This window comes from Schistocerca piceifrons, chromosome 8 (genome assembly GCF_021461385.2).
Source record: "Schistocerca piceifrons isolate TAMUIC-IGC-003096 chromosome 8, iqSchPice1.1, whole genome shotgun sequence".
NCBI classification, from domain to species: Eukaryota; Metazoa; Arthropoda; class Insecta; order Orthoptera; family Acrididae; genus Schistocerca; species Schistocerca piceifrons.
In genome coordinates this window covers 223,834,227-223,856,200 of record NC_060145.1, presented here as the reverse complement: position 1 = coordinate 223,856,200, position 21,974 = coordinate 223,834,227, and positions in this window count along the sequence as shown.

Below are 21,974 nucleotides of genomic sequence, written 5' to 3'. Positions count from 1 at the left end.
ATATAAAAATGTCCCTAAGCACTGAGTATAAAGACAATGACCAGGAATTTTTAGCTTTAATTCTGATTGGTCCATACTGCCTACAGCGTTACAGAATGCACTCTATACCGATTGAAATACTTTGCTGAAATAATTAATGCAAAAACATCCCAAGGAACTATACACACAATATCAACAATGACTTCCAGAGCTTTACAAATATATTTTTATGGTAAGAAAACACTTGAGTAAGTTTAAAAAAGCTGTAAAAATCATATTTCCATTGTATGATATTAGAGGGAGCCTCATATGTGCCAGACCGAAAACAGTAACACATTGAAATTACCTTCATTGTGTCGAATTCACTACTGGCAGTATGCTGTAGGCCGTCATTGCTGATGTTTGGTAGAGCGTTATACACCAGTCCAAACTAAGACTAAAATATATTCTTAAAATTTTGGTAGTAATTACTATAAGTAAAATCACTTTGTTCATTTAGTATTTTTTCATGGGTATTTATCTCTGCGGACGTAAATCTCCAGTCCCCCAGCACATTAAGATAAAAGCTTTTCGGAGCTCTGTGTTGTATCTCCGTTTGTTCACCTTTTATACTAAGTTCGTGTTTGCTATCTCTTACATGGGCTCATAACACTGTCATATTACTGTGACCACAACGTTCCGTATTCTACATTTCAAAATTTCTCCATGTCTGCCCTATATTATATTTACGCATTGTGCACAATTAGTTTGCACACTCTGGAATTATTAGAATTACATTTACACAATATTACTAAATTATTTGCCATATTCTCTTCCAGGACAGTAGAAACCGCCAAGGAGACCTCTGAGTTCAACCAAACTGCAAAGACTCCAATGACGAATTCCTCATGAGTAATCCTCACTCCCTGCACGTAGCTCCAGCAGGTAGGGCCTCATTGAGTACACTCTGCTTTGTAACCAGTCTGCCATCACGTGACTGCCTGCACGAGAAGGGGCATCCCAGTGAGGTGGAACGTTTAGAGCTACAGTGAGCTGCCTAGAACTGAATGGCATTTAGTGCTACTCACAGCAGTAACAGGTCATGCGTGTCAAGGCTCCCGTACACAGGCAGGCCTACTTGTCTACTGAGTGGGTCTGCCCCGACCCGTTTGCCTGTATGCGGGCAGTGGGTTCATGGTTGTGATTGTGATCCAGGTGCGTCACTTTGACTGGGGAAACTCTGTCTGCTAGCCTCAATCCCTACCAGCCAGCAGCCAATCCATCAGTGCAGGTAGGTAGAATCAGCCAGCAGTTTCCCATGTTCACTCACAGTCTCACAAGTCGGCGATAGGTTCATCGAGTGAGTCGGTGCACCACTCAGCCTGTGAATGGCGCCTATGCACTCTCTGCTTGCCAAAAATGTGGCCTATCTAATCGACTCCATAAAGGCGCCAATTAAAACGGTGACTGCTGTGACACCTCGCTTTCCAATACACTCGCCGACCCATCAGACTGTGTGTGGGCACTGTCGACTAGTTGCTAACCCTACCTGCCTGCACTGATTTTTTGTGTTCTGGTAGGTAGCAACTGGGGCTAGCAGGTAGAGGTTCGCCGGTCAAAAAAAATGGCTCTGAGCACTATGGGACTCAACTTCTGAGGTCATTAGTCCCCTAGAACTTAGAACTAGTTAAACCTAACTAACCTAAGGACACCACACACATCCATGCCCGAGGCAGGATTCGAACCTGCGACCGTAGCGGTCTCGCGGTTCCAGACTGCAGCGCCTAGAACCGCATGGCCACTTCGGCCGGCGGTTCGCCGGTCAAATTGACACGATCAGCCATGTATCCGACCATGAATCCATCGCCCACACAAAGGCAAAAGGTTTGCAGCAGAATTCTTTAGATGAGTTGGCTGACTGGACTGTCTGTGTATGGAAGACCACCCATCTCAGCCCCATAGACAAACTGATGACAGCTCAATGTGGTCTCATTAATACGGAGCTGTATTTTCAATGCCTCCACCAGTACTGACACCATGTCTTGGTTATAGGTACCTTCTTGGCCCAATGGCAGCCTTTATTTCCTATTCCTACACCAGCAGAACTTTGTCTGCATCCTTGTCAACCTGACCTATTACATGCAACCCTGGTGTACCAGTACTAAAATAAAGGCATAGCTACCTGAGCAGACTATAGTAGAAAGTTATATTCAGGGCACATAAGGAATTCACAGACAGTGCCCATAAGTAACAGTAAGTGTAAATAGAGGCCTAAAGATTCAGTGTAAAAGGTAAAATTGTGGCAAACATGAACTGTGTGTGAGGAACAAACAGTCAATAGTTACAAAGTTACAAGTTCAACACTAGCAAGGATTCAGGTGTCGAGTACATCAAACAGGGCAGGAATATAGTGACCATTAGCAAGTTCTTGCTGCAGATAGCAGCAAGCTGCTGTTTTGGCATTATGCCATCACACCTGGCTGCAGTATGTTGTGGAACTAGTGAAGCTACTGCAGGCAGGGATACAGTTCTGCATTTGAACAGGGGGATACATAACATCTGGTGTGTCTAAACGACGACGTGCCAAGTCAGGGCGAGTATAAATAGTCCCCATCCAGCCAACAAGCACATCAAGTTGGCTATCACTACAGAGCAGCCTACTGCTGTGTGGTCCTGAGAAGTATCGTTTTTCTAAAGGCATCTACTGGTGAAGCAGTCAGTGTCACTTAGCATCGTCCACTTGGGCTGCTGCCATACAGTCTTAATTTTATTCTCTAGTATTTGATCCTTTCATTCTTGTACCTGCTGAAATGCTTTTCTTAAAATTTATTCTTTATTTTGAATGTCGAATTTTGGTAACTAAAGTGTGACATATATTTTGTCAATTATCACTGCATCCTTGGTTTTACTGAGTGTGCTCCTCTAGAAGCCACAGCTTCTGTGTTTTGTTTTGACATTTTTGTACTGCAATTTTTTAGACATTGGACCGTGTTGTAAATCCTCCTTTTTGAGGACATCTATATTTTTGGAAATGATATTTTAGGCATCTGCAAATAAAAAACTATCGGTGTTCTGTTGCTTATCAGCGTCTTCCATGCACAACGACGTGACTTCTCTTCACCAGGTGCTGTCTCATACTGCTAGTCGAGTGGAAGGGGTCCAGTATTTACACCTAATGCCTTCACCTCCATCGTTGGTTGTAAGCTTTCTGTCATTAGTCAATTCGCACTAAAATCACCCTGAGACGTTCGTCTTCAGTCTGGTGTGCCCGGCTGCGAGCTGGCATTCTGTTCGCAGTAAAGTCCTGGTGCTCTATGTGCAGTTTGTTTCTCATGTCCACATCCTCAGATCTTCCTTTTGCTGAGCTCTGCTGCTCCCACCATTGCGCTTTCAGCAACTGCAGTGCGGTGTCGCAGCTTTGCTGATTTGGCACCCAGCGTCATGTTTATTTCTATTGAGTCTCTTCCAACAAAGTTCCAGTATCTGGGAGGCAGAAATACTGGACCTGTCCCACTCGACTAGTGGACGCAGGTAGCACCTGATGGATACTCGTAATGTTGCCGAAATGTCAGATGACCCATAGATTGTCACCTGTGGAGCGTGAAATGAGATGGCAGGATGACGGTAGATTTGAGATTTGTAACTTCCTTATTGTGACTGTAGTACATAAAGAACAGCTCGGTGGAGACGTCCAGTTGCTTCTCATGCGAGACAATAGGGCAAAGAGCGGGGCGGAGCACGGCGTCACTCGAACGCAACTGTCAGCGACGTCTCTGGCTGCGACCATGATGACAGAGTGGCAGCACAGCTGACAATTCCGATGGGGTCGCCATAGCCTCCCTCCAGCGACCAGGCAGCTCTCTGCTCGGGTGGCGGCTGTTTTCGTTACTCAGGGCAAGTCGCCATGTCCCTTGATTAAACAGTAGACCCCTTACTGCCTTCCAGGATGTCGCTCTGGGGATCACACACTCGTGTTGTAGGCTATGACAGTGAGGTGAGAATATTTTAGTACAGGAATGGATGAGTACCTATATCCTCCAGACTGTGTTCATTTAGAGATTAAGCCATGTACTTTAAACACTTCTGTGGTGGCGAGTGAGGAAAGGATTCCGTTCTTCAGAGAGTGTACTGTAGCATCAGCTGTTGCTATACCATGCAGAGTTGGCTCTGCTTCGTAACTCCTGTTGGTCATGTTTTGCTTCGCAGTGCATAACACTCTTGCCTGCCTGTGGCTGATTCTGTTGAAAGTTGTTTCTGCTCTGGCATGCTTTTTGACTGACTACGATCAGTACGTTACATAGCCCTCTTTTTATGACGATGTGGTTCCTTGGGTCGACCAAACTAGATTATCCTTACGCTAGAGTTCCTACGGTTGGCCCTTTTGGCCCTGTTTCATCTCTTAAGAATTATTCTAACAACTGGTTTCCTAAACCCTAACAATTAATCTTACACATTTCTAAAGCAACCCTTGCCCTGCTCCTTAAATCAAACACTGTGGCTTCTTGCACAACAGCTTCTATTTCAAACACTATGGAACTTATTTCATTATTAGGCTTCTTGCGCATTAACTTCTAATTCTCTATTCCAAACTTACAAGCTAAAATGAACTAATTATCCTTAATTCTGCCCTCTTCTGCATTCATCTTCCTTCTGCTCCTTTTATGCCTGGGGTATCCAATCCACTACAGTCTGAATGACGGCTGTGTCCAATTTCAGTCTCTTACTTTGTCCTCCATGTACCAAAACAAGGACACACTCAGCAGAACAAGTACCGCTGCGGTGGTTGGTACACCAATGGTCATTGTTGTGTCTTTCTGTTACTGATTTCCCCAGTATAAATTTATATGCTGCAATAAGGTCTCCAGGGAGACTCGTCCCTCCTGCTGGTTCAGAAGTGTGTTTTTGGGCTGCACTAATTTCCGCCCTAGAGTTTGATTTAAGCTGGTTGTATATACAGCAGGTGGCACTTCCATGGGCTACTCTGGCCAATACAAACAAGGCTGCAAAATATTTACCTGAATTGTCCCTGAAATCGTGGCGGTCAGACGAAAAGTTGGCCTCATTATCTAGCACGCTTTTCCATTTGATAACAAACCACTTCCGTTTAATTGTAGCCTTTTTGCTGACGGAAGCCTGTTCGAAATAACTAGCCACTATCACCATCTTGCCAAAGACAGAGTACAACCAATGTGCCTTGACTGCTGAAAGTACAATTCGCTTCTTTATTGCATTCTCTTATCCACTTTTGTCCTATCAGCAGTTTCACTGCGCACAAATCTACTCTCTCTTATTACCATATTTGCACAGACTGTGATTTCCCTTGGTAGCATTTTTGTAGCTTTGCTTCCCTTGCCTTTTGAAACTAATGATAGTCACTACGTTTTTATTCTTAGAAATTTCTTCAGTGCTCCCCACTTGAGAGGATAAGTATGAACTATGTAACACTCGTAACGTGCTTATTTCCCTGCTACTGGTAGAGAAATGAAAATACAAACCTTCGCTCCATCATTTGTCACTGATACTGTCTGCAGCCATTTTGTCATTACTGCTGGGTGCTGTGTGATGTCCTTAGGTTAGTTAGGTTTAAGTAGTTCTAAGTTCTAGCGGACTGATGACCATAGATGTTAAGTCCCATAGTGCTCAGAGCCATTTGCATCATTACTGCTTCCATATCTAAGACTTCTACTTCGGTTTCTAATTTCCTGATATTCTGATTAACTGCCTCTTCTATACCTCTAGCATACCGCATTACTTGTCCAGTCAGCTGTCGTAGTAGTCATATGCTATTCGATACGTCCTTCTCTAAACCTGTAATCTGTGTAGTGTGCCAACCACTCACGACTTTGTTCCCTTTTGCCCACTGCTTAACCTCGTCTACATATCTCATATCTACTACACACTAATAAGGAGTGCTAACCACCTCAGCATGGAGAAATCGTATATGATGCAGCACTAATTGTTAAATCTGGAGATCAAAGGAGCAGCTCGTTCGTAAACAGAGGGTGGAGTGCAGCTATGTATATGAGTCGTTTGTTGGGGCGATAATCATCAAAGGTGTTGGTGAGATCTTTAAATCTCTGAGTTTATCTAAAACTGCGAGAATGCTTTGTGACTCCCATCCACATAGGGGTAGATGGAAAATTATTACCTTATTTATAAAGTGTTTCGGCTAAGAAACGTAGTTTTTGCACCTTATCTCTACTGAAGGCTATTTCCTACATTAAAAATCAGTATTTGTGGCATGTTATGTAGGTACTGTAAAGGGGTTCGCAATATGTCCACATGTATCTGACCCTCGCACAGTAATGGAGTGGGTGGTCGAGAACCATGTTGCAATGTCACTGACTGATAGCATCATGAGATCCACGGGATGAGACGTTTTGCTGATGTAACAGCTCATTGAGAATGGTGGTTTTAACCTCGAGTAATTGGATAAAATGCAATGAAATTAAGGAAAACCTGGTAAATATGTAAAACTGATGAAAATGCGACAAAAATGTGGAGAAGCGAGGGTACTTACAGACTCTTCTGAATGTATGAAAATCATTCCATTCCTTCACCAGTGGTATTGATGATTAATGGTGCATATTATCCGTGCTCTGAGAGTTTAAGTCCTACAGAATATCCCGTTGTTCCAAATGTGGTTATGCTAATAGTGAAAGACACAGTGTCCAAAGATTTGGAGATCAGTATGACTACCACCTAGGACACAGCGATCGTACACCTGGGTGCAATATGCACCATCAATAAGATGAATCAGTCGTCTGTGCCTCTTTCGAAAATGTAACACCGAGACATCTGGTAACTTGTCATTGTGGAAGATGAGGTGAAATGTAGGACAGCTGTTTGGAAACTCTCCATAATGCTGCAAACTTTCCCAGTTTTCAAATGTTGCAATGTCGTCCACATGTTTGTCAACCACCTATGTGTTGTGAGAGCAGCTTAGTTTACATCACGCGACGTCCACCGGTGAGAGCCAATGGATTGAAATTTGTTAACACCTGACGCAGACATCGAAATCATAATAGAAAGACAAAATGCATGGCTGTGTATACAGCTGCATCGTACACTGTTTCGATGTGTTACAGCAAAGAAACAATGTATCAAACTGCTTATGAAACAACAACAGAAGAACTCTCTTAGCCGGCCGCGATGGTCTCACGGTTCTAGGCGCGCCGTCCGGAACCGCGCGACTGCTACGGTCGCAGGTTCGAATCCTGCCTCGGGCATGGATGTGTGTGATGTCCTTAGGTTAGTTAGGTTTAAGTAGTTCAAGTTCTAGGGGACTGATGACCACAGCTGTTAAGTCCCATAGTGCTCAGAGCCATTTGAACCATTTGAAGAACTCTCTCCTTGTGACTGATAGTTGGTATGGTCTTCCTGCTTCAGGCGACAAAACTTTACACAGGTCCGTGGAAACGACTTCGATCACTGGCTGCTTGCTCCAGTGGACCAGTACATGTATATTTAACGAGATCAGCACATATGCTCAATGTCAACATGCAGACGTTATTTGTTTCTGGTGCATTGGAAGAGAGAGATGCAGTGAAATCTTAAAATCTCAATGAATTATCTACCAAGTGACTTTAGCGAAGTTTTTATAATTTGTAGTTGGATAATACAAAGGCACCGAGGAGAGAGAGAGAGAGAGAGAGAGAGAGAGAGAGACTGCGCCGCCGACAAAAACTCAGACACCATTATACTGTCGTATTTATAGCGGTACAATCATAGGAATATGATAAAAGAGATTAGGACATGTAGAGGGGGATATTTATAGATTATCAGTTGATATCGATGAAATGTAGGAGTTATGCTTCTGAATTTCTTTGTGCAGTCTGTGTTTACTCTGCATGGTTGGAAGTTAGTGGGCTATTTTTCTGGTTGTGGTAGTGATGAGTGGAGGACTAGATAGCCTTGTAACTGTGGAACAACGCTGTCGGAACATGATGGGATTACGGAGCAGTGTTGTCAGAACATGACAGCATTTCGAGAGAATTGGCAGGGGTCTGTGACTTGGCTGGGGGTATCATGGCTCGAGTTGTACGTGAAGAGAGCGTTCTGTGTAGAGTTTGAGTATGCCTGCTACTAGCTTCGAGTGGTACTGCGTTTTTTTTTTTTCTAGCAGAATAACAAAATTTGCGTGACATTGTCAATTTCGACCTGTATTGTGATTTTAGAAACAAGTAAACTGAGTGAAATCCATCCCTGAATTGGCTCCAGCAAATTGTTTAGATGAGGAATGTCACAAAAAATGTTTAAACAGTATTCTAACGTCTGAAATTGTTTAATCCAATGTGACTGTCTATACAGTCGCCTACCGTCATGAAATCCTCCCAGTACAAGGCTGACAGCGATTTTTTCCGCCATTTCCAGGGGTTGGGGGAGTGGTCAGGAGTGGGTGACATCATAGGAATGTGGGAAATTAGGTGATTGGAGATAGCCCAATTGCTCTATTTTTCCAATTAGATTTCCTGTCTTTTTTCCTGTGTGGGGCAGGAAAGGGAGGAGGAGAGTGGAAGGGTGGGGCAAGGATTTTCCAGAGATTTGGTGGGAAAAAAGGACTTGTGCTGGCCAGGGAAATCCCACGACATCATCAGGAGGTGGGGGTAAGTAATCAATTAATTAATTTGCATAATTAATTTGATAATAAATTGATACCAAAAGTGTGCCAGAAAATACTTTGCCCCACTACTGAAGACATACCTCAACCAGACATCCCAGTTGGCGTTATGTTTGGTTTGGCTTATGGGGGGTTGAGGGGATGGTGTAATGTGAGTCAATGTAATGTCCAAGCACCTTCCCTTGTTCAATGCACTGATTCAGTTCTCCCATTGGCTTGTGGACGGAGAGGACTCGTCCTTAACTTCTCCATATTCAATAACTTACACAGTTCCTTGAATAGATCTGACGTGAAGTTTCTTTACTGGTCTGTTACCTTTGGTTTAAGCACTCCAAACTTCAGTATCCAATTATTCACAAGTGCTTGTGCCACTGTTGCTGCCCTCTGGTTTTACATCGTGGCCATTTCCATGTATCTCGAAAAATCATCTATGATTGTGAATTTGTACGTATTCCCTGCAATTGTTTTATTGAATGTACCTAAAACATCGATTCCCAGATATTCTAGTCTCGCTAGTACCACTACCTGTGGTCCCAAATTCGTTTCTCTGCGTAACAATCCACCCTGCATAAAAAATCTGACTGCTTCAAATACTGCTTAGATTCGTCATCTGTTCTTTGTGCAGTTTGGTATGCCTTATGTATATTACCCTCAATCTGTAACACTGTTAATTTTCTACTTAACCGTCCGCATTTCCATCCTTCTTCCCAGGTTAATGATGACTCCGAAATCAAATTCACTTAGTCTTACTGTACATCGTGTCACCTTACTAAAGGGATCCTTTAACACCAACAACCATTTTAATGTCGCATATCTGTTACTAAACTAAACATTTTAGCGTATAGATAACATTTGAACTATGTGATTGCATAAATAAAGCTTAACATTTCTTTCTCCATTATGGAATAATTTCTCTCTTCAGATCTTAGTTATTTTGATGTGTAAGCTACCGGATGCTCTGTGCCTTCTACCTCTTGTGACAACATGTAACTAAGTGCATGGTTTGATGAATCACATGAGAAAAAAACTGGTTACGAAAATCAGGAAATACCAATATTGGACTCGATGTTAAAGCTTCTTTTAGCTCCTCAAAAGCACGCACGCACTCTTCTGACCACACAAATTTAGTTATCTTTTTTCTACTGTTGTGTCAACACTCTGCAATATCCGCAAATCCTTTTACGAATCAGCAGTAATAGTTCGCGACTCCTAACAGCGATTGCAACTCCTTTACAGATTCTGGTACAGTAAATTTACGAACAGCTCTAATAAATCTTGGCTCTGTCTTAACCTCATCTTTGCTCAGGATATGACCTAGGTATGCTACCTCTTCCATCACAAAATTACTCTTTTCTGCTCTCAATGTTAACTTCGCTGATTTGAATCTTAGGAATACTTCCCTTAATCACTGCATATTCTGTTTCATATCACTCCCATAGACGATTACATCATCGAGAAACACTAAGCATTGACATGGTTTTAAACCTCTGAGCACTCCATCCAACAATTGATACAATGTTGCAGGTGCATTTTGTAATACGATTGGCATTCTTTTGAGTACCAAAAACGTTTTGTGTCGGTTCTGCGGTGCAACGCCTATTTGGTGATAACCACTTATCAAATCGATTGTTGAAAAATATTTGCACAGCCCTAAATGGTTCAAAGTTTCTGTGATGTTTGGGAAAGGGTAGGCGCCCATTACAGTTTTTGCATTTAGATGTCTGCAATCACAAAAAAACTATGTTTTCATATTCTATCCGTTGATTTTTTTTCTTTTTTTGCATGAGGACTATTTCTGTCCCTCCATCTGAGGTTGGCGCCACCACCAAGTTATATGCCCCATTCGTAAATTCGTGGAACATTTTATACTAGCTGCAAACACTGGCCGTTTACCCTACATTCCTGTCGACAAGTTGTTCTCATCACGCTCTATAGCTAACAGTACTGCTGTGTGCAAATCCGTTGGACCCCCAGTTAGTACACGTTTTGACATTTCCACACGTAACATTCTTGAAAAAGCATCGAGCGCCCTCTGCTTAACTTCTTGCAAAATAATTTCCTTGACTGCAGTATCCTTTCCTAATTCATAAGTACATCGATTAATTTTCCTTATCCTATCCGCAAACTGTTCCACAGTTTCCGTATTTCTCAAAGTTACTACTCCTGATAGCTCTCTATAGTGTCTGACACTATTTCATTTCGCGTAACTCTGTATTAACCCTTCTTTAATGTCTTCGAATGTTGTGGTTACCTCAAGAGCCTCTGTGTAAGTTTTACCTTCCCCTGTTAGTCTCAGTTTTGCAACACTCAATAGTTCCTTATCAGACCAATCTTCCATATCAGCCAGACTTCCAAGGTCTCCTACAAAGGCGTCCACATCCTCGGTTGTCTTACCGGAAAAAGGAACATTATACTTTCGACTGACAAATCTACAACCCACTGAGTGTGATGACTGCAATTCTACCAACCCATGCATTTCTGTGTTAACCAGCGTTAATTGTGCTACTTTTTCTAAGATTATACGTACTGTTTCCAGCACTGACACAACTCGTGTCTCTTATTCTGTCAAAGCTTTGTCCTTGACAAGACTCATTTTGAGAAACTTAATTCTTACCTCTAATCTTGAGCCATCTCATCCCCTGACATTGTGTAGCCATATGTCCCCAAAGTTTACATGCACAAGGGTCGTTCAATAAGAAATGCCCCACATCTTTTTCTCAGAACATTTTTACTGTTAAGAGTCATAATTTCGTGACCATATACATCAACATGTATTGTCCATGTCCTATTCTTCTATGTAGTCTCCGTCACGTTCTATGGCTGCACGCCAACATTGTAGAAGAGCATGTTTTCCCTGCTGGTAAAAGCTCTTGCCTGTAGGCGTAGCCATGTTTTCACTTCCTGACTGACACTTCCGTCATCTTCAAACTGTGGTTCCCGTAGAGCATCCCTAACAGAAAGGCCTCTCCATTGGTCTCAAAACGCTCCAACAATTCTGATGAAATGGCCTTCCTTTGAATCTTATGGTCCACTGTGAGCATTCATGGAATCCATCGTGAGCACCTCTTTGAATGTCCGAGAGTCTCGATCATTGCAGATGCACTTCCAAAGCTGACCGACAACTGTAGAGCCAATTGTCGAATTGTGATGCACCGGTCGGCACGAATAATGGCAGCCACACGAATTCAGCATGTCTGGAGCAATGGCTGTGACAGGACGTCCGAAGCGTGGCTTACATGGAGTTCTGTTCATGCATTTTCTGAGGCTGCAACTTTCTTTACCCATTGCCCAACGGTACCCCTATCAACTGAAGCACCCCCTTACAATGCACACAGACATTTATAGATGTTTACCATGGTTTCCTTTTCTGCGCACAAGAATTCAATAACAGCACGCTGCTTGCAACGTGAGTCGTATATAGACGCCATTCTGAAACTGTACTAAGGCTCTGCCATCTGCCAGAACGGTTCAAACGTCACCGGCGCACAGGGAAAACATCAAATGTGAAGCACCAGCAAGGACTTTTGTCTATGTATATTACTGGCTTCTTTTTAAAATGTCATGCATTACTTATTGAATGACCCTCGTATAAAATTTACTGGAACTGATTCGGTACATGACGCTAAGTGGCGCTGAAGGCTGCACTGTTCACATCTAATAGGCACTAACTAACCCATCGTGGCTTCTATTACCTGTAAAACAAGACAAATACACTGGTTCTATACTCGAAATAAAATCTACTTTACGAAATGCATGAACGTCAATCTTTTTCTCCATGACCAAAACGCGATCAAAACTTTTGGATTCACCATTCTTTAGGCTTTAGGCTCAGATGTTCCTTTGAAAAATCGAGTCAGTGATCTGATACCAGTGTTAGATTGACTTGATGGAGGCATCCAGTTGCCATCATGTGAAACAATAGACATCCAGCATTGCTGACAGTGTGAAGAGCGGAGTCGAGTGTGGTATCACTCGAATGCTGCTGTCCCAGCGACGTCAGCAGCTGTGATCGTAATTATTCTAAGTTCTAGGGGACTGGTGACCTGAGAAGTTACGTCCCATAGTGCTCAGAGCCATTTGAAAAACATCCGACGCCAATGCCTCACCGTAACTCCGCACATGCTTTACAAAATAACACGCAAAATGTTCTATCGCCAATAAGATAGCCTGTCGTTGTCCATGATGAATATAATGTTTCAAAAGTGGTCTCTTGCGAATTTCAGAAAATTTTGTGTTACGAGTGCACTGTTTTGACGTAATCACCACTTGCGTATTAAAAGAATCTACGTGCCTAGTGTATTTCCAGTTCCTTCTACGTACGTTAATTCCTGCCCTAAGCTACTCCTTACTAACTACGAAGCTGTTTGCCTGTCTTGGAAGAGCGAGATGCTCGCTGGCTCCAGCAAACCGCTCCGCCCAGGAGGGTAGTTATATGGCCACTTTAATTTCCTGGAAATGGACGAAGTCCCAGGATTACCGACTCCCTGCCTTCCACGGATATTGCTCTTTGTGCAAGTCGTTAGGGGCTACGCCATTTCCTTTCCGTGATAGCATTTGAGGAGCGTCCAAACTTGAAGTTCCACAATTACTTCACTTAACCTGTGCCATCACAGGTGGAATTTCTATCTCGGGTTCAAAAAATGCGTTGGTGTGAAATCCATCGACAGGCTTTCACAAACAGCCTACAACTAATATCTTGCCTCACATACATCAATTTAATTTAGGATTAAAGGCGACCAGTCACCGAGAAGCAGAAGCGTTTAGTTGTTGATAGGCGCACATCAAAGAATGAAAGCTTGATAGCCTTCTGAGCGATCCTTTGAAGAGCTAGAGTAAAATAAAATAAAGCACACACACACACACACACACGACGGGGCCTCTACATGATGTGGCTAGATTCACAGTACCAAGTGTCTGTACGTACGCATACGCGCGCGCTCGCGTACACGTGTTTGTTTGTGTGTGTGTGTGTGTGTGTGTGTGTGTGTGTGTCTGTATGTGCCTATGGAGGACTCAACACTTCTGCTTTTCGGTGAGAGATCTCCTTTAATCGTAAGGTTTTTACAGTCTATAAGAATTGTCCAATAACATTTCAATTCACTGAAACTTTTTAAAATTATTGCTTTGTATTCTTTCCACATTCATCTCTTCTTTCGGGGCAAGAAGTTCTGAACTGCTACACGAGAAAAAACAAATATCTCTGTAAACACTACCGGATGCCAGAAATGCACATCGGTTTGCTTTCGATGCTGTATTTGCCCTTTTTACGTCCGTTACCCTTCACTTACTGTCTCTCCTGTCGGTTCTCCTCACTCTTTCCTCGACTGTATCCTGTCTTCAGGTATTTTCTTTCTTCTGCCACTCTGTACAGTGCCTTTCGTTCTGTACAGTGTTAGCAGATGATAAGTGTGAACACGGCAGTGAATGCAAAAATTAGCACTACATTAATGTATTCAAGGCTGCTACGCAAAAACAACTTTATATTCAGGCGACAGAAGTCATTGGTCAGCGATATGAACATATACAGATGGCGTTGCTATCGCCTACACGAGGTATAAAAGGTCAGTGCATTGGCGGAGCTGTCGATTGTGCTCAGGTAATTCATGGGAAAAGGTTTCCGACGTTGTTAGGATGACACGACGAGAATTAACAGACTTCGTATGCGAAATGTTAGTTGGAGCTAGACGCGTGGATCATTCATTTCGGAAATTGCTAAAGACCTCAATATTTCGAGATCCACAGTGTCAAGATTGTGCCGAGAATACCAAATTTCAGGTAGATCCTTCCACCACAGACAAAGCAGTGGCTGACGGCTTTCACTTAACAACGGGGAGCAGCGGCGTTTTCGTGCAGTTGTCAGTGCTAATAAACAAGCAACACTTCGTGAAATAACCGCAGAAATCAGTATGGAAAGTACGACGAACGTATCCGTTAGTATAGTGCGGCAAAATTTGGCGTTAATGCGCTATAGCAGCAGACCACCGACGCGAGTGATTTTGCTAACAGCACGACGTCGTCTGCAGCCCCTTTCCTGGGTTCCTGTCTATACTGGTTGTCTCCTAGACGACCGGGAAACCGTGGGCTGGTCGTATGAATCCCGATTTCAGTTGGTACGACCTGATGGAAGGGTTCGAGTGTGGTGCATACCCCACGAAGCTGTGGACACCGGTTGTCAATAAGGCATTGTGCAAGCTGGTGGTGGCTCCACAATGGTGTGGGCTGTGTTTACATGGAATAGATTGGGTCCTCTGATGCAACTAAACCGATCATTGACTGTAAATGATTATGTTCGGCTACTTGGAGACCATTTGGAGCCATTCATGGACTTTCCGTTTCCAAACAACGATGGAATTTTTATGGATGTCAATGCGCCATGCCACAATTGTTCGCGATTGGTTTGAAGACCTCGAGCGAATTATTTGGCCACCCACTTCGCCCGAAATGAATCATCGAACATCTGTGGTACATAATCGAGAAGTCTGTTTGTGTACAAAATCTTGCACTTTCATCACTTTCGCAATTACGCACTGCTATACAGACAGTATGGCTCAATATTTGTGCAGGGGACTTCCAAAGATTTGTTGACTCCACTCTATGACGAGTTGCTGCATTATGCAGGGCAAAAGGGGGTCCGACACGATATTAGGAGATATCCCATGATTTTTGTCACCTCAGTGTAGAACTCATTGAAGAACGTAATTCACGCCCTATGGTCCCAGAAGCGTCGCATGTACCACAAAGTACATTGCAGGGCTTTGGCGACGGTTTCAGGATCAATGGACAATGCAGCCGACCAGAGGCAAATTTCTGGTGAAACCTAAATGTACTCAGCTCAAGTTCCATCTGCTACACGAGCTTTCAGTTTCAAGAGAAATTCTGTGCAGAAGACTAGTCTGTCAGCGGTATTTTCATCATGGAGTGCAGAAATGTTTTCGTTTACAGACTTTAGCGAATCCGAGTCGAAGGAATGTTCTTTTTGCAAATGACAGCTGCTTTAGTTTTCAGAATAATTTTCGTTGCACGTTCTGAAGAGCAAGGTACCCAGTAAAACAAAAAAATGAATTTCATGGACTTCAATGCGAGATGCCTAGAACAGTTTCCACAAAGAAACGTTGTCTCGAAACCTGGCAGAAAATCCAAAGAGATTCTGATCGTATGTGAAGTATGTTAGCGGCAAGAAACAATCAATGCCTTCTCTGCGCGATAGCAATGGAGATACGATTGAAGAAAGTGCTGCCAAAGCAGAGTTACTAAACACAGCCTTCCGAAATGCCTTCACAAAAGAAGACGAAGTAAATATTCCAGAATTCGAATCGAGAACAGCTGCCAACAGGAGTAACGTAGAAGTAAATATCCCCGAAGTAGTGAAGCAACTTAAATCACTTAATAAAAGCAAGTCTTCTGGTCCAGACTGTATACCAATTAGGTTCCTTTCGGAGTATGCTGATGCATTACCTCCATACTTAACAATCATATACAACTGTTCGCTCGACGAAAGATCCGTACCCAAAGACTGAAAAGTTGCACAGGTCACATCAACATTCAAGAAAGGTAGTAGGAGTAATACACTAAATTGCAGGCCCATATCGTTAACGTCGATATGTAGCAGGATTTTAGAACATATAATGTGTTCGAACATTATGAGTTACCTCGAAGAAAACGGTCTATTGACACACAGTCAACATGGCTTTAGAAAACGTCGTTCCTGTGAAACACAACTAGCTCTTTATTCACATGAAGTGTTGAGTGCTTTTGACAAGGAATTTCAGATCGATTCCGTATTTCTGGATTTCCAGAAGGCTTTTGACACTGTACCACACAAGCAGCTCCTTGTGAAATTGCGTGCTTGTGGAATATCGTCTCAGTTATGTGACTGGCTTTGTGATTTCCTATCAGAGAGGTCACAGTTCGTAGTAATTGACGGAAAGTCGTCGAGGACAACAGAAGTGATTTCTGGTGTTCCCCAAGGAAGTGTTATAGGCCCTTTGCTGTTCCTTATCTATATAAACGATTTGGGAGACAATCTGAGCAGCCGTCTTAGATTGTTTGCAGATGACGCTGTCGTTTATCAACTAATAAAGTCATCAGAAGATCAAAACAAACTGAAAAACGATTTAGAAAATATATCTGAATGATGCGAAAAGTGGCAGTTTACCCTAAATAACGAAAAGTGTGATGTCATCCACATTAGTGCTATAAGGAACTCGTTAAACTTCGGTTACACAATAAATCAGTAAATTCAACTAAATACCTAGGTATTACAATTACGAACAACTTAAATTGGAAGGAACACACAGAAAATGTTGTGGGAAAGGCTAACCACAGATTGCGTTTTATTGGCAGGACACTTAGAAAAAGTAACAGACCTACTTAAGGAGACTGCCTACACTGCGCTTGCCCGTCCTCTTTTAGAATACTGCTGCACGGTGTGGGATCATTACCAGATAGGACTCACGGAGTACATCGAAAAAGTTCAAAAAACGACAGCACGTTTTGTATTAACGCGAAATATTGGAGAGAGTGTCACTGAAATGATACAGGATTTGGGCTGGACATCTTTAAAAGTAAGGCGTCTTTCGTTGGGACGGAATCTTCTCACGGAATTCCAATCACCAACTTTCTCCTCCGAATGCGAAAATATTTTGTGAACACCGGCCTACATAGGGAAGAACGATCACCACGATAAAATAAGGGAAGTCAGAACTCGTACGGAAAGATATAGGTGTTCATTCTTTCCGCACGCTATACAAGATTGGAATAAAAGAGAATTGTGAAGGTGGTTCGATGAATCCTCTGCCAGGCACTTGAATGTGATTTGAGGAGTATCCATGTAGATGTAGATGTGGATGTAAATGCAACCTCTTTCTGGGCGGGATCATATTCTATTGGACTTTCACAGCGCTACTGTTATGATACAGGGATAATTTATTGTAACTATAGGTTCTAGTTTTAAGAGGTGAAGCTGGTTCCTCTTTACCGATAACAACGCCTTTTCTTACAGAGCTCCTCTGTGGATGAGGATTCTGTGTGTGATGATATTGACCACGTGAACTATCCATACTTCTAATACGAATCCAATAGAATAGCGTCCTCGGTTCCCCGTTCTAACCCCACCACCGCTTAAATTTTGCAAAGACAGCCGAATACTCCCGGCATAAAAAGTCACGCTCATCTAGCCAATGCCCTGGTCAAAGAGTACGGGGGAGCGGACAGAGTTTCGGGGCACACTCTTGCCATTGTTGTGGGAAACTGCGCCTAAAGGTAGAAGAAGCAGCAATTATCAACGGCAATAGGATAAAGAAGGCAATGGAAACCACTACATTAAAGACACTTGTTGTGTATCTACAGAACATTTGGCTTCTAATTGAAAAATTATCATAAAGATCTCTCCATTGGCAAAAGATTTCGGACTAGTCCTCCATTCGCATCTCCAGGAGGGGACTGACGATGAGAAAAATATTGAATAACCAACGAAAGGATAACGTTCTACGGCCGGAGCGTGAAGTGTCAGAAGTTTCAACATGGTACGGAAGCTATAAAATCTTAAAATGGAAATGCAAGGGCTTAATCTAGATATAGAAGGGACCAGTGAAGTGAAATGGAAAGAAGATAAAGATTTATGGTCAGATGAGTATATGGCAGTATCAACAACAACAGAAAAGGATCTGATTTGAATAGGAAGACAGAGCGGAAAATGAGTTACTGTGAACAGTTTAGTGACAGACTTATTCTCAGTAGAATCGACAGTAAACCACCACCAACAACGATAGTTCAGGTATACATGCCGAAGTCGCAAGCTGAAGATGAAGACATAGAAAAAGTGTATGACGACAATGAACGGGTAACTCAGTTCGTAAAGGGAGATAACAATCAAAAAGTCAAGGGGGATTCGAATGTGTTTGTAAGGAAAGGGGCAGAAGAAAGTGTTACGGGAGAATATGGGCTTGGTACCAGCAGTAAGAGAGGGGAAAGCTAATTCAGTTCTGTAACAAATTTCAGCTAGTAATAGCGAATACTCTGTTCAAGATTCGTAAGAGGAGAAGGTATACTTGGAAAAGGCCGGGAGATAAGAGGAGATTTCAGTTAGATTACATCATGGTCAGGTAGAGATTCAGGAATCAGATACTGCATTGTAAGACCCATCCAGGAGCAGATGTAGACTCATATCACAATTTAGTAGAGATGAAGAGTAGGCTGAAGTTTAAGAGACTGGTCAGGAAAAATCAAGGAGCAAAGAAGTAGGGTACGTAAGTACTAAGGAATAAAGAGATACCTTGAAGTTCTATGAAGCTGCAGAAACTGCTATAAGGAGTAGCATTTCAAAAGGAATGTTCATCCCTCAAAGGGCTATCACAGAAGTTGAAAATAAGTACGCAGGTACAAAGAAGGTAACTGCGAAGAAATCATGGGTAACAGAATACTTCAGTTGATCGATGAAAGAAGGAAGTACAAAATTGTTCAGGGAAATTAAGGAATACAGAGAAATACAGATCTCTAAGGAATGCAATAAATAGGAAATGGAGAGAAGCTAAGGCCAAATAGCTGCAGGAAAATACGAAGAAATAGAAAAGTAAATGAGTATTGGCAGGACTGAATCAGCATAGAGAAAAATTAAATGAACCATCGGAGAAATTAAAAGCAAGGGGTGTAGCTTTAAGAGTGCAATGGGAATTCCACTGTTAAATGCAGTGGAGAGAGCGGATTGGTGAAAGTGTACACTGAAGACGCCTATGAAAGGGAGGACGTGACTGATGACGTGACAGAAGTAGCAACAGCAGTCGATGTAGAAGAGACAGGGGATCTGGTATTAAAATCAGAATTGAAAAGAGCTTTCGAAGACTTAAGATCGAATAAGGCAGAAGGGATTGTAACATTCCATCAGCATATCTAAAATCATTGAGGGAAATAGCAACAATAGTCACGTTGGTATTTAGTGTTCCGGCATAACGTCAAGCGCCGGCAGGTCGGCTAGAAACAAAGAGAAAAGAGGGCTGACAGAAGACGTCAGTCAATAGTATGCCGACCGACCCCTCTCTTGAACGACAACGAAGCGGCCGCGCCATCTTCACGAGGAAGACATAGGTGCCGCGCCGCCTGGCCACGGCCCCTGTTCAAGTCTAACACATCTACGAGCTATACAGCAGTGATTTACGAACTGTATTGTTTCACTTGTATTGGAATTGTCTATACTGAAGAGCTTGCTTATGTTTGTCTGTCGCCCTTTGCTCGCGACACGTCTGTACCTCACGAAGTTAAGTACTGTCATTTATCTTACTATAATAAAAACTAACTAATACGATTTGCTTCAATTTTTGTCTAGCGATCCGAGAAAGCAGGTTTCCTAGGCACCCTATATGAGAAGAGAGGGCAGGACACAACATATGAGTCTGGTGATACATCATCGGGCGTTCGGGAACACATCATCCACACAATTCCGATGATTGCAAAAGCCGATAAGTGCGAGTATCATCGCACAATGACCTTCAGAACTCATGGATCTAAGTTGCTGACAAGCACAGTATACAGAAGAATGCAAAAAAATTGACGAAGTTAGAGAAGATAAAGTCACCAGTGAGGTAGTACTGGCTTGACGTTTGATAATGGAGGCAAAACTAAAGAAAAATTAAGACACGTTTATAGGATCTGTCGACCTGGAGGAAGTGCTCGACAATGTCAGATGGTGCAAAATTTTCGAAATTATGATGAAAATAGTGGTAAGCTATAGCGAAAGACGGATTATTCACAGTTTATACTGGAGTTAAGAGGGAATAATAAGACTACCAGAAAAAGAACGAAGTACTCCGATTAAAATGGGTGTAAGACAGGGATCTAGTCATTCTCTCTTACTGCTCAAATTATACATCAAAGAAGCAATGACGAAAGTAAAAAAAAGATTCAGGGGTGGAATTAACATTCGTGGTGAAGCCATGTGAGTGATAAGATTCGATAATGACATTTGCTATCCTCGGTGAAAGTGAAGAAGAATTACTGGATCTGCTGAATGGAATAGACACTCTAACGAGGGCAGAATATGGATGGAGAATAAATGGAAAAAAGACGAAAGTATTGAGAGACAACAGAAATGAGAACAGCTAGAAACTTAACATCAGGACTGGTGATAACGAAGTAAATGAGTTCTGCTACCGAGGCAGTAAAATAACCTATAACGGACGAAGCAAGGACGACATAACCAGATTAGCACGGGTAAAGAGGGCATTCCTGGCCAAGAGAAGTCCACTAGTACCAAACATAGGCCTTAACTTGAGGAAGAAATTTCTGAGAATTTACGTTGGAGCACAATACGGTATGGCACCGAAACATGGATTGTGGAATAACCGGAAAAGAAGAGAATCTAAGCGTATTAGGTGTGGTGCTACAGAAGAATGATGAAAATTTGGATGAAGTGGTAAGATACGAAATGAGGAAGTTCTCCGACTATCGGCGAGGAAAGGAATATATGGAAAACAATGAGAAGAAGAAGAGAAAGGCTGGTAGGACGTCTGCTAAAACATCACGGAATAACTTCCGTGGGAATGGAGGGAGCTGTAGCGGGTGAAACTGTCGAGAAAAACAGAGACTGAAATAATCCAGCTAATAACTGAGGATGTAGGTGGCAGATGCTTCTCTGATTTGAAGAGGTTGGCACAGAAGAGGAATTCGTGGCGGGCCGCATCAAATCAATCAGAAGACTGATGACTCGAAAAATAAATAAATAAGTCTTAGTCAAGATCCATGATTATATGTGATGACATCCTACATGGGCTACAGAACATCGCTGCAGCCACCACCTTGAGTAAAAGTAAAGTTCAGTACTACATTTAATTGTATGGACCAGTCAGCTGCTCAATGTACAAATAACAGATGATCAAATTTCAACTTTTTGTTTAGAACGCTATTTTATTTCTATCATTTACCTGAATAGGTTCGCTTTCCTAGTGATGAAATAATTCCTGCATCCAATTCTAATGACGTACAAAATCGTTAAAGTTTTAAAGGTGTTTATTAACTGCTGCAGATTTCAGTGCTGGGCCATCAACAAGTGTCAGCGTGCGGACCATTCACCGAAACATCATCGATATGGGCATTTGGAGATGAAGGCCCACTCATGTACCCTTGATGACTGCACGACACAAGGCTTTAAGATTCGCCTGCGCCCATTAACATTGACTTTGGACTGGTGATGACTGGGCACATTGCCAAGTTGGACAAGTCTAATTTCAAACTGTATCAAGTGCATGGATGTGTGCAGGTATGGAAACAACCTCATGAATCTACAGATACTACGTGTCAACAGACGACTCTTCAAGCTAGTGAAGTGTGGCTGTCGGAATGATACGTGACCACTAATACGTCAGTAGCTGAACAACAAGAACGTCACCCCACATCGCATTTTTGC